The sequence below is a fragment of the Phyllostomus hastatus genome, unplaced genomic scaffold (genome assembly GCF_019186645.2).
Source record: "Phyllostomus hastatus isolate PE091 unplaced genomic scaffold, TTU_PhHast_1.1 phas_contig_40, whole genome shotgun sequence".
Classification (NCBI taxonomy): Eukaryota; Metazoa; Chordata; class Mammalia; order Chiroptera; family Phyllostomidae; genus Phyllostomus; species Phyllostomus hastatus.
The window spans coordinates 98,658,724-98,682,132 of record NW_025333872.1 but is presented as its reverse complement, the minus strand read 5'-3'; the positions used below and the strand labels follow the sequence as shown (position 1 = coordinate 98,682,132).

Sequence of the window (23,409 nt, the reverse complement as noted above, 5' to 3'; positions counted from 1 at the left end):
GACGGGGAAACGGAGCCTGACCCCACAGCGAGAACACGGCGGCACGGAGAGCAGACGCCGTGCCCGACCGCGACGGGTTCTCCCAGCACATGTACCGCACGGCGTAGAGCAGCGTGCCGGCCCCACATTCTGGAGCGCGGTGCAGCACACAAGGGCTCGGAAGCATATGTGCGCCCTACTAAGTGCACCCCATCCTGCGCGGCCTGAGGACACGGCAGCCTTGGCCCCAGCCGTCCCCGTCCAGTGGCCCAAACCACTCCCTCTGGACACAGTAAGTGATTTTTCACTAACGCAGAGCTGTTGGCACTTGGGAAAGTGTGTTTATTTATTTTTTTAAAGAAAGAGACTCATGACTTGTAGATTGGAACAAACCGTCTGAGGAGGAATGTGACAGCATCTAAAACACCTGTTTGTGTTCACCGCGTGGCTCAGTGCTACCACTTCCAGGAACTCACCCCGGAGCTGCCCCTCTGGCGGTGGGGAGGGGTAAACGCACTCAGCGCTGTGTCGCAGCGCTGCTGCTAACCCCAGAGGATCGGCCGTTGCCCGACTGGGCCGGCCCAGGGGCCCAGGGGCCCGGCAGCAGCGCACACGCCACGGGGCGCTGAGCCGCTGCCGGAGGAGAAGGCAGACACTGCGACCCTGAGGGGGTGGTTTCTAGGAGATGGTAGGAGGTGAAAAACAGCAACCTGCGGAAGAGCATAAACAGTGTAAGTTTTCCAGAGGAAAAAAAGAGGAAATAAGACAACAAACCTACCTGCTTACCTTCACAACACAAAGCGGCGTTCAGAAACCAGACGGCAATGAAACCGGCTCCCTGCAGGGGTCTGGGGGTGGGGTGGGGGGGCAGGGAGACGGAGGGAGTGGCCTTCTCTTTGCATTTCTTAAAGCACAGTTTTACTTTCAGAAGCATGTTGAGAAAATACATACTTAAAAACATAGAACCCACCCAATAGACAGGGAAGGGGGCCCTGAACCTGAAAGGAAACCAAGACACAGGAATCCAGTCGCGTTTTCAAGTGAAGGGCGGTGGGAGGAAGGGGAGGGAGTGAGAAGGGAGGAACCCCGTGACTCGGGAGCACAGCCCTCCGTGGCAGGGCCCGTGGCCCTGGCTCCCTGTGGCACGAGAGGGCTGGCAGGGACGGCGAATGGCTGGCCAGGCTCCTGCGGGATTTGTCGTCACAGGGGGTTGGGCAGAGCCGTGAGAGGACTCATGGCTGCGTGGCGGGATGGAGCCAGCGAGTGCCCACGGCGATGTCGCTGGGAGCCAGGGGTGTCGCTGTGATAAAAGGGACGTATGCAGACGCCATGGGGCCAGGCAAAAAAGCCTCTTGACTTCCAGACCTGTGAAGCTACGGATGTGTGCACAGGGGTGTGTGTGTGTGTGTGCGTGCGTGTGTGTGTGTGTGTGCACGCACGTGCTCACTCACTGCTGCCAAGTGAGTGAGTGGAGGGGAGAGGCCTACCTCTGCTGCCGAAAGGGCCAGGAAGAAGTGACGGCCCAGGGGCAACGAGCACCCTGCTGCCCGGACTTTGGTCTCTAATGCCACTCCAAGGACCGGCACTCCTCGGAGGTTCGGGGCGCTCCAGAGACACCTTGCTGTGCCAAGAGTAGGGGAAGTTTCAGAAAACGATGCGGGCATGCCCTGGGGACGCAGGAGCCAGCTTAAAGGGATGCTCACCGGCCCTTCTCGTGGGCCGAGTAGGAGCCAAATAGTCACACATGAGAAGGTATGAGCTGAGAGTGCCTTTGACTGTTGAATGGCTGAAATGTCCGTCTCACCGATGGGGCGTCGGGAAGTTCCAGGAGCTGGGATGTGTACTTGCTGGGCGAGAGGGGACACCAACACGGTGACCGGGACCAATGGGGAGGGGCGCGGCAGTCGGAGGACCCAGCCAGCTCTGGCCCCGTCACCCCCGAGTGCGGGCAGCGGAGGAGGGCCCGGGGAGTGACGCTGGGCCACATTTAAAGGGGGAGGGGACAGGATTTGCTGACCGGTGGAATGTGAGGATGAAGAGAAAGGAGTCAACGGTCCTCCAAGGTTTTGGCCAAAGGGCGACAGACAGGATGGAGAGTTCGTTTACCGAGGTGGGAAGGCCCAGGGAGGAGCAGGTTTAGGGTCAGGGAAGGTCAAGAAGCCAGTTGATGGTTTTTCTTGTTTGCGACACAGACGACAATACGGTGGTGACCGGAGGGAATGGGGTAGCAAAGGGGCCAAGTACCTGGCGACAGACGATCTGACTCTGGGTGGTGGGCACCCAATGAAATACGCAGGTGATGCGCCGTAGAGATGCGCACTCGGAACCTCTGTGGTCGTACTAACCCGTGCCACCCCACGGAAGGTAGTAAGAGAGACCCCGGCTGAGTTCCCTCCCGACGCCCCTGGACGCCAGGTGGGGGCGCTAGTTAGGGGTGCGAGTCCAGGGTCAGGGGAGAGGTCCGAGCAAAGCACACCCGTGCCCAAGTCTCCAGGGTTCAGATGGGACCTCGGTCGGGAGCCTGCTGGAGACCACCCAGGGGGCAGGAGGGACAGAAGGCAGGGGGCTCGCCGGGCGCCAGAAGCCGGGGAGATGTGGGTTCCACACTCGCGACCCAAAGGGAATGGCCGTAGGTGAGGCGGTGTCTTGAAAGCCAAGTTCACAGGACGAGGGCACCTTGACCTGGGCCCAAGGCTGCTGGCGGCCCCAGACAGGTGAGCACTCGCCGCCGCCCGCGGGCTGGCCAGGACCGAGCAGCGCGGGCAGGCTGGGACGTGGGTGACAGTGGGCGTCACAGAGCCGCTGAGACGGAGGGGTCTGAAGACGTCTCAGCGGAGTGGGTCCGAGGGCCAAGGAGAGGTCGTCCACTGGACGACCAGCGACGGAGCCCAGGGCAGGTGCGGGTGCAGCGTGCTGTGAGCGGGAGGAGGGAACCGGGTGGGGAGCAGGGGGCAGAGGGGTCAGGAGCATTTTCTGCCTTCTCCCGTGTGTGTGTGTGAGTGGAGGGACCCCGTAGATGGGGGGGGGCGCTGCATGGGAAGGGAATTGCGAAGCCGTTTCCTCCAGCAGCCGGAGGAGCTGGGGTCCAGTGCCCAGGGGGAAAGGGGGGCCTTTTTTGGGGGGGCACTGCTCTGAAGGGCTCAGTGCCCTGTCTCGTCATGCTCCTGGGCGGCTGCCACCACCCAGACCCGGCGAAGGCGCTCAGATTCACCCCAGCCACGTGCATTTGTGTCCTTGCATCCCACGGGAGTGTTTGTGTGAGTTTAGGAAGCACCCCCAGGTCTGCAGGGCGCCACTGAACTTAATCCTTTAAAGGGGTCCTGGGCCAGAGGCAGCAGCAGCGCCTCTGCTGGTGGCTCTGGGTCCTACTGCGGGGTCTGGCCTCCTACCGGCAGCAGCACGCAGCCATACGGCACCCACGGTCCAGGACCACTGATCCCGGGTGCAAACCTCACCCTGTGCGCCCCTCCCCCAGCCCCCTCACAGCACCCCCTCCCAAGCGCTGTGCCCCTGTGGGGGTTCAGGAGCAGAGAGCATGCAGGCGTGGGCTGCCAGCAGTGCAAGGAGGAAGGCCACGCCCTGGGCCCCGGTCACTGCCCTGTGACACGAGGCAGGGTGGTAGCCCCCTTAGCTGTTGCTACCACCCAGGCAGCAGACAGGCCCCTGTAGGTCCGCAGCCGGCTCTCCCCGGTGCGGGGGCTGGGCGCGGCTCCGGTCTCCCTTTTGCTTTCTAGGGCTGTGGGGCCGGAGAGACCCTGGATATGGAAGGGCAGGAGGAGCCAGGCCTCTCTGTCCCTAAGGATGGTCATTTAGGGTCCCCACACCCGCGCGGAGGCCAAGGAGAGTGTCCTCGCGTAGAAGGAGCGCCCCCCGGGCGCGCGAAATCCCCGGGGACCTGGTGGTCCCCGCGCGCGGGCACCCATCCATTCACAGAGACTCCGCGGCCGGGCGGGGGCCTTAAGACTGCAACCGAATCTATGAATGGGAAGAGGTTCGCAGCGTCTGTCCACTCCCTGCTCCCCCGCCCCCTCCCTGCCTCCCTCCCGGAGGAGCAAGGCCGACACCAAGTGACAGGGCCTGTCTCGGGGGCCCTGCGGGGGCGTGCGCGCGGGGGGCCGCGGGAGTCTGGCTGGAGACAGCACTATTTATATACTCCCGAGCTCCAGGACAAAGAGGGCAGAGCGGACCCCACCCCCACCCCCGCGTCAGCGCCTCCCCGGCCCCCTCCCAGGGCCTTTGATTTCATTACCGCCCCCCCTCCCCCGGGGGCTGGCAGGTGCGGGGGTGGAAGCCGTCTCCCCGGGAGCAGCCTTGCCAAAGGTCCGGCTGCTGACGTCGGAGCGCCCGCTCCTGTCAGCGAGCAGCAGCGGCAGCCCGGCGACTGTCTGGCAACGAGGCTGCAGACGTCACCGCCTCCTGTTGGACGCGGGGGGTGTCCGGGCAGCGGCTCCGGCTTAAAGGAAAACTCTCCAAGTTCAGGCAGCCGAGGGGAGTCTTTCCCGGGAGCACACGCACCCGATGCCCAGTGCGCGCCGGCACCCGGCCTGGCACGCGCGCTCGCGCGCGCGCGCGCACAAGCACACACGCGCGTGCACACCCGCACTCCTGTTCCATCGGGGTTCGGGTCCAAAGTTGCGGCCGCGGGGAGGACGAGCTGACACGCACCAGTCTCCGTGGGCGCCCCGAGTGCGCGGCGCGAACGTCCTGGAGACAGACCCCCAGACGGAAAGGACGGAGACAGGAATGCCGCGCACCGCTCGGGGCGGGGTCCCCCCTTCCGGGGAAGGTCGGCGCGAACCCCACACACGGCACCCGCAGCCTTTGGACTATGCCTGCGGAGCGAGCGGAAGGGAGCGTTCCCGGAGAGGTCCCGAACTTGGGCCGCCGGCCTCGCTTGGCAACTTGCTTTGCGCAGTTCTCAGTGGAGCCCCGGACCCGCCGCGCTCGGGCCGGCGGCCTTTCCGCCGCCCCCCTGCTCTCTTTTAAATGTCTGAACTTCGAGGAAGCGGGAGCACACGCGCGCATCCGCGGACTTCGGCGGTAAGTTGCTGGCTCCTTTTACCTGTTCTTTAACCCTCGAGGGTCCAGAAAAACTGAATGCCGACCTTGATCCTACTTTTTAAAAACTTCCCGTCATCTCCCTCCGACCTTTTCGGCAATAAGAAAATGTGTGCGTGCGTGTGTGTGCTGGAGGAGGGGTCGCGAGTGGACGTGAGCGAGAAGGAGCCTGAGTTTACAGAGCGAGAAAACACAGGGCAGCCGAGGGGGCAGCGAGAGAGACGGCGCCGGCCCCAGGGCTCCTCGGAGTTCTCCGCTCCGGGGCCCCTGCAGGCGCCCTCGGTGCCCCGTTCGGTCCCCAGCTGCAGACCGCAGCCCCGGCCTCGGGGACGCCGCCCGGCAGGTGCCCCTGGAGGCGGCCGGGAGAAGGGCTGGTGAGCCCAGTACCTCCCTGGCGCCCAGCCCAGCACACCCCCCCCCCCCATCCCCTGGCTCTGAACGGGGGCAGGTCTCTCCTCCTCCTCCCACCCCTCACCTCTGCGGCTGCCCTCCCCCGGTCCCCCCACCTCCACCTCCCCGGCACCTTTGGCAAAAGCTCCTATGATGTCATAGGGGAGGAGCGGGTCCAGTGTCCCTAGCACCTGGAGGCACCGCTCCCTGGCGTTTTGCAGCATTTTATTTTCTTCATTCCCCCCCAGTTTTCATCGCAGTCACTGAACACCTTCCCCAAACACCACAGACGCGGCCCCCACCCCGGGTCCCCCCTCCTCCCTCAGCAGACAGGGCCAGGGGTCCCCACGCGGACCACCTCCACCCCACCCCTCCCAAATCAGAAGCACATCGGCCGAGGGCCCAGGCAGCCTCTCCTCTCGGGCTCTCGCCTTCTCCTCCCAGCCTCGGCTCGCCCTTCCAGTGGGAAGGAAAGGAGGAAGGAGGAAGGAGCCGGAGGGAGGGAGGGAGGGCGCAGCCAAGGCCCCTAGACGGAGGCTCTGGTGAACTGATCCGGCGTCCCCTCGCCGCCGGCCGCCCTGCCTGCCGCCTCTCCCAAGTGCCTTTCCCTCTTCCCATTCATCGCCCTCCCGGCCGCTCCTCCCCGCCCCTCTCCCCGTCTCCCCCCTCCCTCCAACCCCACCTTCACTCTCCTCGGCGAGGGGGCAGGGCTGGGGGTGGGGAAAGAACCCCCGAGCCCCAGCCCTGGGCAGAGATGTCGAAGAAGCGCAAAGCCCTGGAGGGTGGAGGAGGTGGAGGAGGACCCCCGCTCCCCGAGGAGGAGCCCCCCGCCTGGCCCGGGGGACGCAGCAGCCGGGAGCAAGGTAGGGGGAGGGGAGGAGGAGGAGAGGAGGGCAGGGGAGCCTTTGGGAGTTGAGATTCTCCGCAGGAATGCTCCAGCCCGCCTTCGTCACGGCTCCCCATGTCAGGGCAACTTGGGTAGACTTTGCTCCCCACAAACGGGGTTTTTACATGTGTTTTCAGGAAACTGGGGGTGGGGCGGGAGGGTGCTGAGGAGGCTGACGCCGGAGGCCCCAGTTTGGGTGCTCTGGCAGGGAGGCAGGGAGAAGGGGAGGGTGGAGGGGTGGAGGGGAGGCCGAGTAGGCCAGGAGGTGGGCACGGGGCCGCTGAGCACGGCCTGCCCTCTGCCTGGCTGGCGGTCGTGTGCACTGGGGTGACACCCTGTCCTTCGGGTGCAGAGCCCGGGCCGACGTCAGCAGGCAGCACACCTGTGCCGGGAGGGAGGGTGGGGTGCCGGGGCTGTCCCCCTCGTGTCTGTGAGCCGTGAGGGGCGGCAGGGCGGGCACTGCCTCCCCCGGCTCCTCCGGCCCAGAGGTGCTCGGTCTGCGTCACGTTGACGGCTGCCCTGCCCTGCCTGGGAGCGGGAGGGTCCCGAAGTTGGCGGCCGGGTCTGGGCTGCGGGGCTGAGCCGGGCCCAGGCAGGGCCGAGGGGAGGCTGTGGGCCCGGCTCGGCCTAGAACAGTCCCAGTGACAGGGAGACGATGGAAAATTCCCTATGGAAACAGAAGTCATGCCTGGCTGTCCGACTCCCACAGCAGAGGAGCCCGAGCAGACACCTTTCATTTTGCTGAAAACATTCCGGATCTGCTCAAAAGCAGGCACACACGGCCCAGGCGTGCTTTCGGGGCTGTGGTGGAGATGCGAAGGGGAAATGGGGCGGGCACGAGCGTGTGCTGCTGGTTCGGCTGGGCCAGGGGTGGGAGGAGGCGCGGGGCTCCATCCGGACCCCGGCAGGTGGGGGGCTGTTCGGCCCGAGCGCCCCCTTTGCAGAGCTGAGCCTGGTGGTCTCGGTGTGGGGGCGGGGGGGCGGTGGCAGGCACCCGGTGAGAGCAGAGCCCCGGGGCCATGGGCCTGCGTCTCCAAAATGGAGTCCATGGCCCTGCTGTCCTGACGTCATAGGAAACACGAAGTCACCGAGGTCCCTCCTGCACAGACAGCAGGCGTCTCCATGTCCACTCGGAACCTCCAGCCGGGGTCTGGCCGGGGCCACCCCTGGGCAGCCAGCCGGGGTTCCCCGGGAACGGGGCAGGGCCGGCGGCCTGCCGGCCCCCGAGGGGGCTGCACGGCAGTGACTTCCCCGGGGCCGGGCCGTCGTCACCGGCTCTGGTCTGGGAGCAGCAGGCAGTGCCCTTCTTCAGTGAGTGTCACCGGGGAGTTGGCATCGGGTAAGAAATTCAAACATTGCAAAGGGCTTGATCTGAATGGTGGGTGTTTTTCCACCTTTGGGAGAACCGTTGGAGAGTCGGGTGTCACTGTGAGTGTCTTGACAAAGCCATCAGCTCCATGCTCAGCCGTTGGCTTTGACCGGAGGGTTACGCTCGAGGTCCTGACCCCGTTCTTCTGGTGAAGCAGTGAGCGCCGTCTACGGGAGGGACATCGTCATCACGGTGAAGGAAAACCGGGGGGGCACTTGTGCCATCTTAATAATTAATGAATGTGTGTTTGCCGGTGTTAAAAACTATATTTTAACCAACATTTCTTGTCCTTTTTTTGGTGAAAATGCGTGGCAGTTGAATTTAAAAAGCCATATCCGGGGTCCTGTCCTAACCGTAGCTAACTGTCCCCACGTTCCCCTGTGCCGGGAGCATTGCACAGGCGAGGGACGGCAACGGTCAGCGCGTGCACCCACCCTGTTCAGAGATCCCCGTCGTGCCGAAGGGACTCGTGCAAATCAGTGTTGTATCAGAGCTTAAAAATGTCTGCTGATCTCCCTGTGTCTCTGTGTGTGGCGAGCTAACGTGGTTCTCAGCGGTCGCCGGGCGGGTGTACCCGGGAACCCCTTAGGCGTGGGGACACTCACCTACCACGTCGTCGTGACCACGTTTCTCTGGGAACGGCGGGGAGCAGGTTTCTCCGTGTCCCTGGCACACACCCGCACTGGGGCCAGCGCGTGCCCGGAGGGAGGTCCAGCTGTGCCCACGGGGACGCTGGGAGACGCGGAGGTCCAGGGGGACCTGCGTTTGGGTGACAGGCGGCCGGGCGTGCGCACAGAGTTGTGGGAGGACCCTCACACACAGTTGAGGAACGGGCCTCCTCCCTCCCCCAGCCCAGCGGCGCGGTCATCATGGTTTCCTTCGGGTCCTCCACCCAGCCCGGCCGCGGCGCGCACCTGCCGGAGAGAGACAAGGGCTTCCGTCCGTCTGGCTGGTGACCTCCACTGTCCGGCGGGGCTCCTCTCACAGCCCCCAAACTTGGAAGGACGATGCGTTTGTTCCTTTCAGCCACTGGAAGTACATCATAGCATGTATTAAATTAAGGCAATTGGAAATGAACTTTTAATGGCAGTCATTGATTTTGAGACCATCTGTCAGCAGGTTGGCTTGATCCAGCGTTCCCAGCGGCTGCTAAGCTCGCAGGCTGCCCGGAGAGAGTGTGGGGGGGTCCCCGAGCGGACGAACAAAAACGCGTCGTCGCTTTCCTGCCCTCACCCGGGGCCGGTCTCCGCCAGGGCGCCCGCCGTCCCCCGTCGAGCTGGGAGGCGTCCACGTCCGCTGCCGTGTAGACATTTCTGGGTGACGGTGGTGTGACCGCTTCTGTTCTGTTAGCAGTTTCTCTCCGGAGATTCCTTGTGGGGACGGAGGTCAGCTCCCAGAGAGGCCGTGGTGGACACAGGTGCGTGGCCTGGGGCTCTGGCCACGGTGGCTCCGCCCCGTTTCTCGCAGCGGGGGGAGGGGGCTGCGAGGCAGAGGATGCTGCGTTCGGCTGGACGGCTCCTTGGACGTGCTTTGACACTGCTGGACGTGGGTGTGTGTGCGAAGTCGGGGTCCCAGTGTCGTCTTGCGGGGGGCTCCGTGTGCCACACGGGTTCAGAACCGAGCTGATGGAAGATATTTGCATGAAATGTTCGACTGATAGGATGGTGTCCTTACACCTTAGGGACATCTGGCGTGGAAATGTGGACCATGCCGGACAGAACTTCTTTGCTTTGCTCTCCTTTCCTTGACGGCCTCGAACCTGGAAATGGTCACGTTACCGTGCGGAGTTAGCCATGAACGTGATGGGTGCGTGGAAGGCGCTGTGGGAACAGTTTGCGGTGAAAACACTGAATAATTATAGTGATTGAGCTGAAGCCAGATCAAGGGGATTGTTGTTTACTTAGGAGCTTTGGTTTCCTCACAAGGTATTTTATTAGTTCCTCTGCACCGGAAACAGCCCGAGACCCGGTCTGCCCACGGTCTCGCCGGTTAGCAACCTGGGTTCTGAGCCCTCGGAGGTTCTCTGACGTTCAGCTTTCTCCGCCTCCTCCCCCACTCGTGCTAACGGCTCTGTGTCATTCCTGTCTCTCCGTTTTAGCTCCCATTTCTTTTTAAGATGACTTTTGGATGTAACACGATGCCCGTCGCTGACTACTACACTCAGAAGTTCCCAGTTTAGACTCTCGGGATATTCCCCAAAGAGTGGATTCACGTGGAACACCCTGGACCGGCACGCCACCTAGGTGACGCCGTGTCCCCTCCACGGGTCCCCTCGGAGGGCACGGCGTGTCGGCGGGCCCCACCGTTAGGGTGCTGGGCTCAGTCACTGCCTGCGGTGGCGCCTGCCGAAGTCCTCCGTCGGGGAGAGAAGCAGGAGCGTGTTCTGCAAACGGGCTGCTCTGCAAGGGCAACGTCTCTGCCTAAAAATATAAAATGTCGAGCACTGGAGTCTGAAAGGGGAGTCGGCTCGTAACGATGTAAATTTGGATTTTGCTTACGGGCCGATATTTTTCTCGTTGTCTGAGCCGCACTGTTTCCGGGAAGTGCCCCTTCTTGGGCGGACGGCGCGGGGACGTTGTAGGTGGACAGTGTCGTGAGGGGTGACCGGTGCCCACACCGGGGCGCGGTGACAGACATCTCCGGCGCCCCGCCCCAACGAGGCCCCTCCCCCGAGGTCACCGCCACTCACCCCTCTGGCTGGGGGGGCCGTTCCATGGTTCTGCCTGCGTCTGGACTCGCATTCGTGGGCTCGAGGGGCACCCACCCCAGTGTCCGGGCTCTTTCCTTCAGCGCTGTGTCTGTGGGTTCGTCTGTGTGGTTGTAGACATCTCGGTGCTGCGTGGTGTCGTGCGATGCCCCACGGTCTCCTCGTCCCTTTGTGCTGATGGGCGCTTGGGCTGTTCCCGTCTGGGGACCATGGCAAACAAAACCGCTCGGAGCGACCCTGCACAGGTCTTCCGGTGGACACGAACACTCGTATATTTTAAGGACAAACGCCGCACACGGTGTTTAGACGCATCTCTCCCCCCCCAGTCACTGGAGCCCCTCGGGAAGGAGTCTGGTGTCCAGCGAATGCGGCGGACACTCGCAAGCCTCCCGTTTCCCAGAAGCGCCCCGGACGCCACCCCGCATGCTCCCACCACCCGGGGGTCAGGCCTGGACAAGTGCGCCGGGGCTCATGCTTGCTCGTAAAAGTCCCCGCGTGATTTCGGCCCCCGAGGCCCGTCATGCCTCTCTGCCATGGGCGGGAACATGATTCTTACCGATTTAAGCCGCGGATTGTGCTTGCTTAGCGGGCCCTGGAGAAGGGGGTGCCGGGAAGGAGCGAGGTGTAACTCCCGAGGTGACGTTTGCCCCCGAGATGGGCCCCTTTAGGTCTGCCCGGGTAGCGCGTCTCCGTGCGGGGACCTCCGCCTCGGACGGCCCCGCCCCCACGCCCGGAGGGGCCACCGTCAGCAGGGCCCGGACGACTCTGCCCTCTCCCCAAACTCTCCTCGACCACGGTCGAGGGTGCTCATTTCTATTGCGTTTTATCTTTCTGCATCAAGGCGGGCGAAACGCCAGCCACCTGCCGGCCTCGTCTGCTGCGCCTGGCCCGGCCTGACTGAGGAGGAGGACGGGCAGACGTGGCTTCACGCCACCCTCGCCCTGAAGCGACAGACTCGTGGGTGACTGACAGGTGTCAGTTAGCCTGACCTCCGGCCCGAGAGGATCTCTCCCGCGGGCAGCGGTCGTGCCTGGGCCCCGGGTGTGGGGGGTCGGTTGCTCCAGCGAAAAGGGACGTCGCTGCGTGGGAAGAAGAGAGCGTGTGAGGGACCCTGGACAGGAGGAGGGCGTGGGGCCGCTTGGAGAGGGAGGCCTGCCAGCCAGGGAGGGCACGCGGTCAGACGCGGGAGGGACGGTGGGTGGCTGTGCGAGGGGCGGGTCATCCTCGTCCGTGTCCCTCCAGTTGGGGTACGTCTGCCAGACTCTTTTTTTTAAAAGATTTTATTTATTTATTTATTTTTAGAGAGGGAAGGGAGGGAGAAAGAGAGAGAGAAACATCAATGTGCGGTTGCTGGGGGTCATGGCCTGCGACCCAGGCATGTGCCCCGACTGGGAATCGAACCTGCGACACTTTGGTCCACAGCCCACACTCAATCCACTGAGCTACGCCAGCCAGGGCCCAACATCTGCCAAAGTCTTAACCGTTCCACTGGGCGGTGAAAACGGGCGGAGGTTCTGGGCCTCGCTCCCGGGTGCTGGCGGTGCGGCCCCGAGGGAGCCCGGGTGGCAATGGCAGCAGACACAGGCGAGCCCGCGGGGGCCGCGGTCCCGGAGCGCGGTGAGGAGTGTGGCGGGGGGGGACTCCGGGTGTCTCCAGGCTGTGAGACCGTGTTGTTCAAGGCAAAGCTCTTGCCCTCCGGGGCTGGCGCAGCCCTGGCCTGGCGCCCTGTTGAGTCTTGTTTCCCCCCGAACGTCAAGCTAACGAACGGAACCCTTTGCGGTCACAGCCTAATGTCCTGTTTTGCCCATGATATCACCTGTAGCTTGACATTCCACGAAAGAGGGCAAGGCGTCGGTGGTGGCCGCCCTGGGCTCCCCGAGCCCCGGTAGAGAAGCAGGGACCCGGTTCAGAGCCGCTGGGACGGGGTCCCAGTCAGGCGTGCGTCCTGTGGGCGGAGACCGTCACCCGTCTGTGGGCCTGACACTGGCGCACAGAGCGCGGCGCTTCCCCGCTGCCTTGTGAGTGTCCCAAGTCCGCGCGGAAGAGTGACCTGCAGGAAGGATCAAGTGCCCGCTGACAATACGTCGGTGCAGCCCCTCCGCCCCACTCGGCTCCGCATTCCTGCTCTTTCCTTGCCCACCCCCTGCAGACCCGTGTCCTCCCCCGTCTGACCGTCAGGCTCCGAGCTCACGGGCCTCTGAGTGGCTCTCGTGCAATGCAAAGGCTCCGCAGGCGGGGCTGAAACGGTCCCAGTTGCAGAATTTCGTGGAGGCGGCGGCGAGGGCGGCGTGAGAAGCACGCCGCTCCCGGGCCAGGCCTGGAGAGGGCGGCGGCGGCCTCCGCGGGGAGGAGAGGAACCCTGCGCCGCCTGGTGTTCCCGCGTCCCGTGCCGCTCGCTCGCGCGCCAGCCGGGTGCCGAGTGCGCGTGCGCGGGGGCGGGCGCCGGCCCTGGCACGGGGTGGCGGCGGCTGGGGTTTAACTCCAGAGACCACGTGCTCGCGGATGTTTCCTCTTTACTTTCCCCTTTACGGACGTGCTCTCCTGTGGCCGGCCCCTCCCCTGGGGAATGTAGTCCCCAGAACGGCAGGAGCCTCTTTGCCGCCCCCAGCGCACCTGTGGCGGTCGTTAGCGCGAGGCCTGGCACATTTCAGATGCCCCGCAAACACAGTTGCTGAGCGAACCCGCGGGCGAATGATCCAGCCCCCTTTCAGGGGGCGCCCTGCAGACCTAGGTGGCGCTGAAGGCTGACAGACCAAGGCCAAGGCGGCTTCCCCAAGAGCCCCACCTGGATGGACTCCTGTCCCCGGCCCCGCTCTCCCTGCTTCTGGCTGGTCTCGTCCCAGGGGTCAAGTCCAAAGAGGAGGAACCTCCGCAGAGGGAAGTTTGTGGACCCCCCCTGGGGCAGGGCTCCAACGTGAGGCCGAGATGGAGCAGCTGGACCTGCAGCCTGGGATGCGGCCCCTCTCGCCCCAGGTGACATGGTGAACCACAGCTCCAGGTCAGACCCCCACGACCTCAGAGCAGAGAGGAAAAAGCCCCTTTGCCTGCTGGCCGGGCCCAAGTACCCGAGACAGTGTCCCTCCTCCTTGCAGGCGGGGGAGTGTCTGTTTCCTGAAGAAAGTAGGTTCCCGGCACAGGGCCGCCCCCGCTCCGCCCCCGAGGGTCTCACCGAGGCTGGCAGCGTTGATACTGGCCCCTCCTCGTAAGGGGCTCTCGGGCAGGGGACGGCTGTGCCAGAGCTCCGCCAGTAGAAGCGGTGGCAGAAACGGAGCGCTTTACCTTGTCCACCCCGGCCCCCCACTCCCCCCCGCCCCGCCCCGTTCCCGACCCCTCTGAGACACGGCTGCTTCCTTGGGAGGAGCGCTTGTGGGGCGTCCTCTCCCCAGAGCCCCCAGTCCCCTGGGCCAGCCTCTCTTTGCGGAGCCTTCCTGCCGTGCCTCGGAATCTGCCTCCTCCTCCGGCAGCTGTCCCCTCCCGAGCGGGAGGCCCTTCCCTTCCCTCCCGAGGAGCTCCGGGTGGCCCCCAGGCCCTCCCACAGTCCCCGGGCGCGGGGGTCTGCTCGGGGCTTCGGGTCCTCTCTCTCCCACCGCCTGGAAGAGTCTAGAAGACTCTAGACTCTAGAATGCACTTCATGTGCATTCCTGCAGTCCTGAGAGCAGTACGTCACCCCTCGTCAAAAATCCATGCGAGGAAGAGGAGGAGAGATCCGAAGAAACAGGACGACACTCATTTGCCATGACGACCTCTGTGCTAATTACGAGTGATGGCCTCCGTCGGTGTGGGAGAGCACCTTTAAGACCACCCTCCCCGTGTGCAGCACGGGTTAAGAGTTGTTGAGGAATTAAATAGGCGGATTGGAGTGGTGTCTGGGAGGCGACAGAGAGAGGATCAGGGTGCAGAAATGTTGGCGTCAGTGGCTGGTCGGCTGGGCGGCTGGCCCCTTGGCAGGAGCGCTCCCGTTCGTTCGGGTCAGGAGTTCCGTCAGGCTGTGGAGGAAGGGGGTCGTGCCGGCGGCCGCGAGCGTGAGTGGCGACTGGGCCGCCGTGGCTGTGAGCAAACACAGGTGCGGCCCCGCTGGTGCACGCTTGTTTGGGGGCCCGGCCAGCGTCCTGCTCACACTCAGCCTCGGAGGCCGGTCCGGGCCGTGATGCAGGGCCTGCCCGCCCGCCCAGTAGCCGCCTGGCAGCCTTCCGCTGCCAGGGACTGAATGTCGGGTGTTTCTTCAGATTGCTTTTCTTTTTCAAAGACTGTGAGGTTTGCTAACGTACATAACACATTACTTAGTCCTCTTCAACCGACTTCAACGAACTTTCTTTGGAGGAATCCTCAGGCGCCTCGACTCCGTGATATTTGGAATGGTCTCAGGTTGTGGGCAGCAGCTGACCTGTGAGTCACGAAATCTGGTTTTCAGTGAGTCCTGACCATACTCCCAAACCCTGAATGGGATGGGGGGGAGGTGAGGGGGAGGATGCGGAGAGAAGGCCGGACTGGGTGGGGAGGGGAGAGTGGAGGACAGAGGAGCGGGGAGCGGAGGGCGGGCCGAGTTCTTTAGCGCCTTCTGTGTGCGCACTCGGTCCTGCTGTGGACAAGCAGTGAGGTCGCCGGTCTGGCCCCTGGGTTGCAGACCCCTCGATGCCCGTGGGTGCCCACGCGGCCAGAATCGTCATGGCCTCGTGGTGAAAAAGAAAAAAAAATGTATCGAGTTGACGTATTTAAATAAATTATAGCAAAGCTCTTCGGATGAGGGGTTGGCTCCGCCCCTGCTGACGGGAAGTGGACGCCTGTGGTCACTGTGGCAGCTCGCGGCCTCCGTCCAGCTGAGTCACCACACCACTGCCCCTGGGGCTGGGCCCGGAGCCATGTCCCGGTGTCCCCCTGCCAGGCCGGCGCTCAGAGCCCTCCCGCCAGTAACTGGAGTCCCAGCGGCCACTGCACCCGCGGGGGACCAGACGCCCACCCCCCCGATGGAGTGCCGGGCGCCCCCTCCTTTCTCCGATGGTGTTCACGCTCCAATCTTGTCACAGTCTTTGTTCGAAGGTGCTGGGGGAAGTGACTTTTTCCTGCAAGCGAGATTCTTCAGGCTTCCGTGGCGACCCCCGTGGACCCTTTCTTTGCGCCCCCCCCCCCACACCCCGGGAAGCTGGACTCCAGCCTCGTCGTTTAGGTCACGATCGCTTCTTTGCCGGGTGTCCCTGGTTATTTTCCGCTTTACAATGTTTACAGTTAAAGCAGCGCCAACTCCACGGGTGGGTGTGGGTCTTCGTGTTCCCCCGCAGGTGGGACGATGCGGTCTGAATCTGCGGGGCACGAGGGGGCTCGCTGAGATACACAGATAAACCCTCCGCGGCTGCGCATCGGCGGCTGCGCACGAATCAGCGCCCCGCTGTCTCCGCGGCTGCCCCGCATGCACGGCCGCCTCTCCGCGCGGCTGCGGCCCCAGGGCCGGTGGCTGACACTCCCCAGGTCTCTTTGTAGAAAGCAGCGGCCGTCAATGGCTGCTGTGCTCCTCCCTGTCCTCCCTTTCGGTAAAACCCACGCGGGGAACTGGGCCGTTACTCAGGCAGCCAGGTACCGGTGACACTTCGGGTCTGTGTTCAGACGGAGAGAGAAAGGCCCTGGTCAGGCTGCCGTCACTCTGCCACTCGCTTCCTGTGAGCACAGCCCGGCCCTGCCAGGGGTGACGGACGACGCTCCATTTCCAGTGTTAATGGCAAGATAAGAATGTGTCGAATGACCCATTAAACGGGCGGCGTCAGGGCAGCCATCCAAGGGGTTGCGGAGGTTTCTGGAAGGGCGTCATCCGTTGCCCCAGGCTCGGCTGCGCTGAGTCACGGACGGCCTTGACCGTGCAGCTGGACGCCTGGCCAGGCCTGGAGGCGCCTTTCCTCCCATCATGATGTTGGAAGCAATGGTCGGAATCCTTTTCTGTGCACCTTTTTTCTTTGTTTAAGAGAGATTTCTCCGTAGCAGTTTTTGTCGCGATCCGGGGAAGCTGCCAGGAAATTCCCGCTCGTGGGTCCCCGTCCGCGCTCCGATGATGTTTTCTTCCACGCACTGTCTTCATGGCCGTGATCCTGTGTGTTTACTCGTGAATGAGAAACAGCTAATGGCAACGGGTAAAAAGTCAAAAGATGAAAATGTACATAATGGAAAATAAGTCTTTTGTGCTATTTAACTTGCTTCCGAGGTTTCTTCCTATAGATGCTGTTCTTTGCCTCTAAGCTCGGTCTCAGATGTATCCACCCCTGTCTGTCCGTTTGTGTGCTGGGCGTCTTCTAGTCAGTGTTGCCACAGTCCCTGGGGCAGGCTTGATCCTTCATTTTCGATGAGAGAATTTGCACCCGCAGATGTCCAAGAACTTGGGAGAGGCCACACCGCCGGGAGGCGGGAAAGGTGGGACTTGAACCTGACTGCGCTCGGCTCGTACCAACACCGCGCCGATCCAGAGTGGCGCACGAGACAGCCTTGACCGCAGCAGAGGTGTGAGCTGCCCCCGATTGGTGTCAAGAATAGTTTTGTTCTTTTCTGTGTGAGTGTGTGTGTGTGTGTGTGTGTGAAAGAGAGAGAGAGAGGGGAAACCGACACAAATCTGAATCAGTTACTTGAAGACTTTCATTCCGAAGGGTGGGAAGGGAGGTTGCATTTTTGCCAGCATCGGAAACATTTCCATCCCCTGGGACATCACAATACTTCTAAGGCTGGGTAGTGACAGCAGCAGTGACAACTCGTGTGAGTGTGTGTGTGTGTGCACACGGCTCCTGTTTAGCTCATGAGGCATCAGGTTCAGTGCGGAAGGGGCGCCCACTCCGGGCACCGTGGATGGCCCGTCTGCGGTCACACACGGGCTCTGTGGAGGGCATGAGCAGGTGGGCTCCGTCCCCACACGGGGTGTGGCCGTGGGCGCGTGCTCAGCACCCGGGCGTCTCACTGGACCTGGAATCTGAGTTCGTAAAGATGATGCCGAAGGCTGCTGACCGTTGGTCTTGACCGGCTGGTTCAGGGCCAGACATGACCTCCCTCGCAGCGCCTCTGGGAGCTCCGCTTCCGACGGGTGTCTCCCAGACGCTCCGACACCCATGGCTGACGTCCAGAGTGGGCGACTTGTCTGGAAAAACAGGATCTTGGACCTTATCACATCCTCTCTCGGGGCCCAATGGAAAACACATTTCTCCACGGCCTTTGGAATGTTCGTTCCCACCCAGACCTCGTGGCCAGGCAAGGCTGGACGGGCGACCACATGGCGAGAAGCGGTCAGGGGTGGGCGTCTGAGTTCCTGCAGAGGGGCAGGGTGGTGGGGGGCGCGGGGCCAGCTCGGACCCCACGGAGCCTCTCCAGTTGCCGCGGCAGCGCAGGCACCGCAGGCACCCCCTGAGCTGGGCTCCCTGTCTCTTTCCTCTCAAAGCTGAGCCTCCTCGCTGCACCGCCCCTTGCTTTTTCGTGTGCAGGCGGACTCCTGGGGTGGGGCGGCGGGGGAGTGACCCGTGGGTGTGTGCCCTCACTGACTTCAGTGGGGGTGGGGAAGGGCAGGGCAGCCGGGCGTCTGGGGCCGCTGCTTTGCCCACCTCGGTTGCCCACCGCCAGGCCAGACCTCTCCGCCAGGAGGCGGACACCTGCGGAGGCGGCCGCAGAGGGGACGGGGTGCGGGTGTCCCACCCCAGGGACCCCACGGAGCAGCATGGCCTCCCCCCCACCCACAGCTTGCACCACCCTCCTTGCCTCCTGATCTTCAAAAAAGAGAGGGCCTGAATGGATCATCACCCAGGGAATCGATTTTCTAGGCTGACTTCCACAAATACCTCGAAGATGGCCGGTCTCCCGAAATGAATGCAAACATTAGATGTAAATCATCGCGTTCCCTTGATTTAATCCGCACAGACTGGAATGCAATGATTTTCATGGGGAGCATAGGGGATAAATGGCTCATTTTTTTTTATGGCAAAGCGCTGTAGTTTTTCTTCTGTCTCCGCAAGATCATCACAGACGGAGAGCAGAGCCAGGGACGCTGTCGTGACCCCTCGCCTCCCCTCTGCTCCCCGGTCCCGCCGCCTGGCTTCCTCGGGCCCCGCCCCCCAGCTCCAGAGGAGAGCCTCTTGCGCGCCAATGTGGAAACCATCCGGTGGAAATGGGGCGCTGGACATTTTTGAGGAATGGCCTCACCTTGGCTTCCGTCCCCACGGAACACACTGCAGACTCTCTGTCATGCGTGGGCGAGGCCCGCCAGGAGTGGCCTGGGGCCGAGGTGTGGAGCCTGGAACTCTGCGCGCGGCTGGAAGTGGACCGAGGCGCGTCCCCGCTGTGCCGTGCCCGTCCCCAGTCCCGGCGGCTGCTGCTTCTCGCGGCCGCGCCTGGTCCGAGGGGCCCTGCTGCGGTGGACCGAAGCACCCGGCCTTCCTTTTCTCCGTCCCGCCCCGGGATTGCTTAGCCGTGGGTGTTCCAGGACGGCTGGGGTGCCGCAGGCGATGAGGGAAACCCCAGGACACCAGGCCCTGCGTGCACGTGCAGGGTGGTGAGACTCCCCTAAAACCAGAGACTTTAGGGGTGATGGGCTGCAATTCCAGTCTCACTGGGCAAAAGGCGTTTGTCTGGCTTCCCCGTTCCTCGGGGCCAGGGAGCGGTTTGGTGTGGCGGGAAGGTGCGCCCCCCCCCGCCTCCCCCCAGGTCCGGCCCGCCCCGTGGAGCGACACTGCACGGGTGCTGATGCTCGGACAGCTCGGCCCGAGCTCACGCCTGTCACTCTTGCTACTTGCGAAACAGTCCGTGTGAGTCCCGGGTCTTGGAAGGATGGGAACCACGGGTGTTGGCGGTTTCCTCGCGGACCCAGGCGGACCAGGACGGACCGCGCAGGGGCTCAGTGCGCATGCGCGGGGCGGGGCCGTGGGTCCCGGACTCGAGCCGGTGGTGCCGACTCCGCACCGCCCCCCCGAATGCTGCCCCCTGCCCGAGGGGTGCGCAGAGCAGGTCCGGAGCCCGGCTTTCGAGGGTGCCGTGGGCCCCACTGGGACTACCGCACACAAAATGTTTGAAACTCAGACGGAAACGTCTGCTTTGTGTTCTTACTCGTCCACGAACGTGCTTGCCTTTCTCGGAAGAGCCTACGGTCTCAGAGACCGGGGCTGGACCTGGTGCAGGTCTGCCCTTCCTCCCGAGCACAGCGCCCCGGGCACCGCACGTCCTGGACTAATAGCTGACTAACAGGGAGGCGGCGGGGCAAAGCCTGTGCACTGGACCCGGGTGGACAGCTCTGGAGTCCAGTCGCCTGTAACTGGTGCGAGGAGCTCAGCACGGCGATCCACAGAGGGGCGCCTGGGCATGTGGGCTATATTGCATAGTGACTGGTAATAATATTTGCTCCCTGAGAGCCTGTAGGCAGTGTCCAGGGGAAAGGTGATGGGGACAGCCCCCGCCCCTCAGACCCCACGTCCTCCTGAGCCCGTCCTGTCCCCAGCGCCTCAGCTCTGCACCGTGAGCCATCAGCTGCCCCTGCTGCGGCGGCAAACGTCCCTCTCCTGGTGGGCGGGGCCCAGTGCCGGGGCTGACCACGATGGACAGTCGGCCCGGCTGCCCCTCTCCGGTCCGGGCTCTGAGAGGGTGCCTGTGACCCGTGCACTTAGTCAGTCTTCAGGAACAGTTGCATTTGAGGAGGCACCCGCCCCCTCGGAGGCAGAGCCTTGCGACCCCACTCACCCCGACCCTGTGACTCCGCTGAGGTCTGAGTGGCAGTGGACAGGCCTCCTCCTGCCCCCGACAGACACAGAAAAATGTCATTGAGGAAGGAGCCGGGTCAGCCCCCACCTCCCTGCATAAATCGTTAATTTAAAACCAAGGGAGACCCACGGAAGGTGACTCGTGACACGAGTCCACCAGAAAGACTTTTTCTGTTTTCGGCTGGAGGGCAGGCTCCTTGGCTCACAGAAGTTGGTGGGCCCCGCGAGCGAAGACCAATGGCCCCCGCCCCCCGCCCCCCGCGGGCTGGCCGCGCTGAGTCCCGCCAGGACTGCGCTCCTCGGGCGGCCGGCACCGTTGCTGCCGTTTCAAGAGAGGCTAGTGAGCTCCGGGCCCACGCAGGACCACGGGAAAGGACCCAACCCCGAGAAGCCACAGGGCTGAGTCGCCGAGTGGGGCTTCACAGAGGTCGTTGGGCCGCTGCCCTGGCCGTCACCTCTGTCTGCTCTCGTCACCATCACCGTCACCGCAGGGAACCATAGCCCCACCTTCTCAGGCCCCGTGAGCCGGCCGCCTGTCCGGAGTGCGTCCCTACCCGCTGTCCTGGCTGCCTCGCTCCTTCCTGGGCCCCGAGGGCGGCCTCACAGGCAGCTGCTGAGCCCCGGGGAGCGAGACGCGGGTGGGGGGGGTCCCTGTGCTCGGGGATGTCCTGTGAGACGCAGGTGGGGGGTCCCTGTGCGCGGGGATGTCCTGCCAGATACAGCTCACGGTCATGGGACCACCGCCTTTACCTTCAGGTTTGGTAACCTCGTCTTGGTAATGTCAGCGATCACCCCGGGGACAAGGCCAGAGGCGGCATCAACTGTGAAACTTTTATTTTAAAAATTTAGCTGGAAGATTTCCTTCTGTCCACACAAGCCCCGGCACGTGGACGCGTAGAGCAGTTGTACTGACAGTGGTGGGCAGAGACGTGGGCGCGGCCCGGATGCCCGTCAGGGGGCGGGCGAGGGAACTGTCCGTGGTCCGCCCGGACCGCGGGGCCCACGCAGCAGTGAGATGACCTGTGCCGTGGAGTCCAGGACGGACGTGGGGGGGGGGCCGTGGGACTGCGTGGAAGACCCCAGCCTGGGAGGGCCGCACGCTGCAGGGTTCCCGCTGCAAGACGCTGCGAAGCAGGCAGCGCCCCGGGGACTGGGCAGAGGTCAGTGGTGGCCGGGCCGGGCGGCGGGGGGAAGGACCAGCGGGTGCGGCCCAGGGGCTTTCGGGCGGCGGCCCGGCCCTGCACGGCCCTGGTGGGGCGCACACACACACGGCACGTGCGTCTGGAAACCCCCCGGGGCGACTCCTGGTGTCAGTGGGGGGCTTTGGTTGGTGATGAGGTCTCAGTGCGGACCCGTTAGTTGTGACGCAGGAGCCCGGCCAGTGCCAGGTGTCCGCACCGGAGGACAGCGGGGCGGGGGCAGGGCTCTCTCTGGCCTTCCTGCTCCATTCTCTGCGAGTCTGAAAGCGCTCTAAAAAGGGAAGTGTATTAATTTTAAAAAAGTAATGAATGGCTAACTAGGAAAAACTTTCCTTCTCTTATCTCCGGGGGCAGTAAGCGCTGCAGAAATGAACATTTCGTCGTGGAGTGTTTCGAGCACTGTGGTAAGACAGAGAGATCAGAGGCCCGCAGCCGTCCAGTGAGTGGTGTGCGGGGAACTCTCCCGCACGGACTCTAGTTAGCACGTTTCCGTGAACGCGGCCGTGGCAGCTCCGAGCCAGCTGGAAGGGCCGCCCTTCCAGTTTTCGAGTCCCCCCCATTCCGTCCACGGTCCTCTGACGCCGGGCTCGACGCGAGGCTGGGTGGATGCCGGGAGCGGCTGCCGGCCGTCCACAGTTCCGAGAGGACGAAAGCCCGCGAGTCCTGCCCGGGAGCGTGCCGCGGCCACTCTCGGCTCGCGTGAAGTAGGCAGCGGCGGAGGAGACACCCAGGGAAGGTTTGCTTAGCGGAGCGAGTGGGGCCGAGCGGAGAGAACAAGTAAGCATGTTCGGGCCTCCTGGCTGGACTGCACGCCGGCGGCCTTGCAGGGCGCGCGGGGCGGGGTGGTGTGGCTGCGGACCCCAGCGGACCCCAGCGGACCCCAGCGGACCCCAGCGGACCGCCACCAGGCCAAGGCGGGGCTGCACAGCCAGGAGTTAGAGAGGTGAGGCTCCCTGCCTCTCCCCAGCTCCTCCGGCTCCTGGCGAGTCCGCCCTGCTGCTGTAAGAGACGAGAGGACGAGCCGAGGGGAGGGTGCCGGGGGTGTTGCTGCGACAGCCGTCCTGGAGAGCAGCCCCCAGCCGTCAGCAAGTTTTGGGATCGGGTTCTGACACGTGCGTGACCCCGGGGGGCTGGTTCTTCCCCGGTGTCCTCCCCACGCACGACAACACGGACCAAGCTCAGGTCAGACACAGGTGACCAGGGCTCCGACATTCAATGTCGGCAAAATTGCATCGGGGTTTTGCTGTGAAGCTGGTCTCCCTGGGAGTCCTGCGTGGGCTGTGCTCCGTGGGAGATACAGGGTCCGTCCCAGCTGGGGAGACTGGGGTGCCCAGGTGGGAGAGGTGAGCTGGCCCAGCAGAGGTGGGTGCGGCTCGTGGCGGGAGGCGGGGCGGCGGCCAGCGGGGGGTTCTGGAGCCGGAACAGCGACCTGGCACCCTGCCGGAAAATCAGTCCCTTCCCCTGCGCCTCCTGGCGCCCTAGGGGAAATTGAGGACAGCACTGGTCCCTCCCCCGGAGGTGACCGGGAGGGTAAACGACACCGGCTGGGAAGTAGGACCACAGGTGTGCCAGGGTGCCGTTCACTGATAGCCGCGGGTCGTCAGCGCCGGCGCGGGATGACGTGCTGTGGGGGCGTCTGGACTGCGCCCGTGGGAGACGCGGGTTCCTCGTGAGGGGAGGCGAGACTTCTGCCCGCTCGGAGCACGCATGCCTCGCCCGGGTTTGGGGACGTCAGAGTCGCGTGGAGGGGACCGAGAGTCACGCTCGGGACACTGGGCCGAGGAGGTGGCGTGGCGGACTCGGACCGGACGACGTTTGCACGAGGGAAGCCCAGAGGCGCAGGCCCCGGAGGGGCTGGCCGCGAGGCGGGGGGGCATGGGAGCTCCCAGACCGCTGCGCAGACCATGGGGGGAGGGCCGCGGAGGGCCGCGTGGACGGGAAGGGACCAAAGCTCAGGGGAGTCGGGAAGAGGCCCCACTGCCCGCGGCCTGGGACAGGGCGCCCAGCCTTAGAGAGGAGGCGAGCGGCGGGAGCGGCTGTGGGGATGGCGGGCGGCGTGGGGGAGGGGCACCTCTGTCCTCGGCGCGGTGCCTTCCGGGTGGCAGGAGTGGGGCGAT

At 64.1% G+C, this 23,409-nt stretch overlaps 1 protein-coding gene across 1 annotated transcript in view; it reads left to right on the top strand.

Moving 5' to 3' along the window:
* Nucleotides 1–4,609: 4,609 nt before the first annotated feature.
* The window catches only part of PDE10A (phosphodiesterase 10A), a 327,948-nt gene continuing 309,148 nt past the window's right edge, over nucleotides 4,610–23,409 (top strand). Inside the window, exon 1 of the mRNA XM_045844196.1 lies at nucleotides 4,610–5,019. The gene's annotated coding sequence lies outside the window, so the exon portion shown is untranslated. The remainder of the gene's footprint in view (nucleotides 5,020–23,409) is intronic.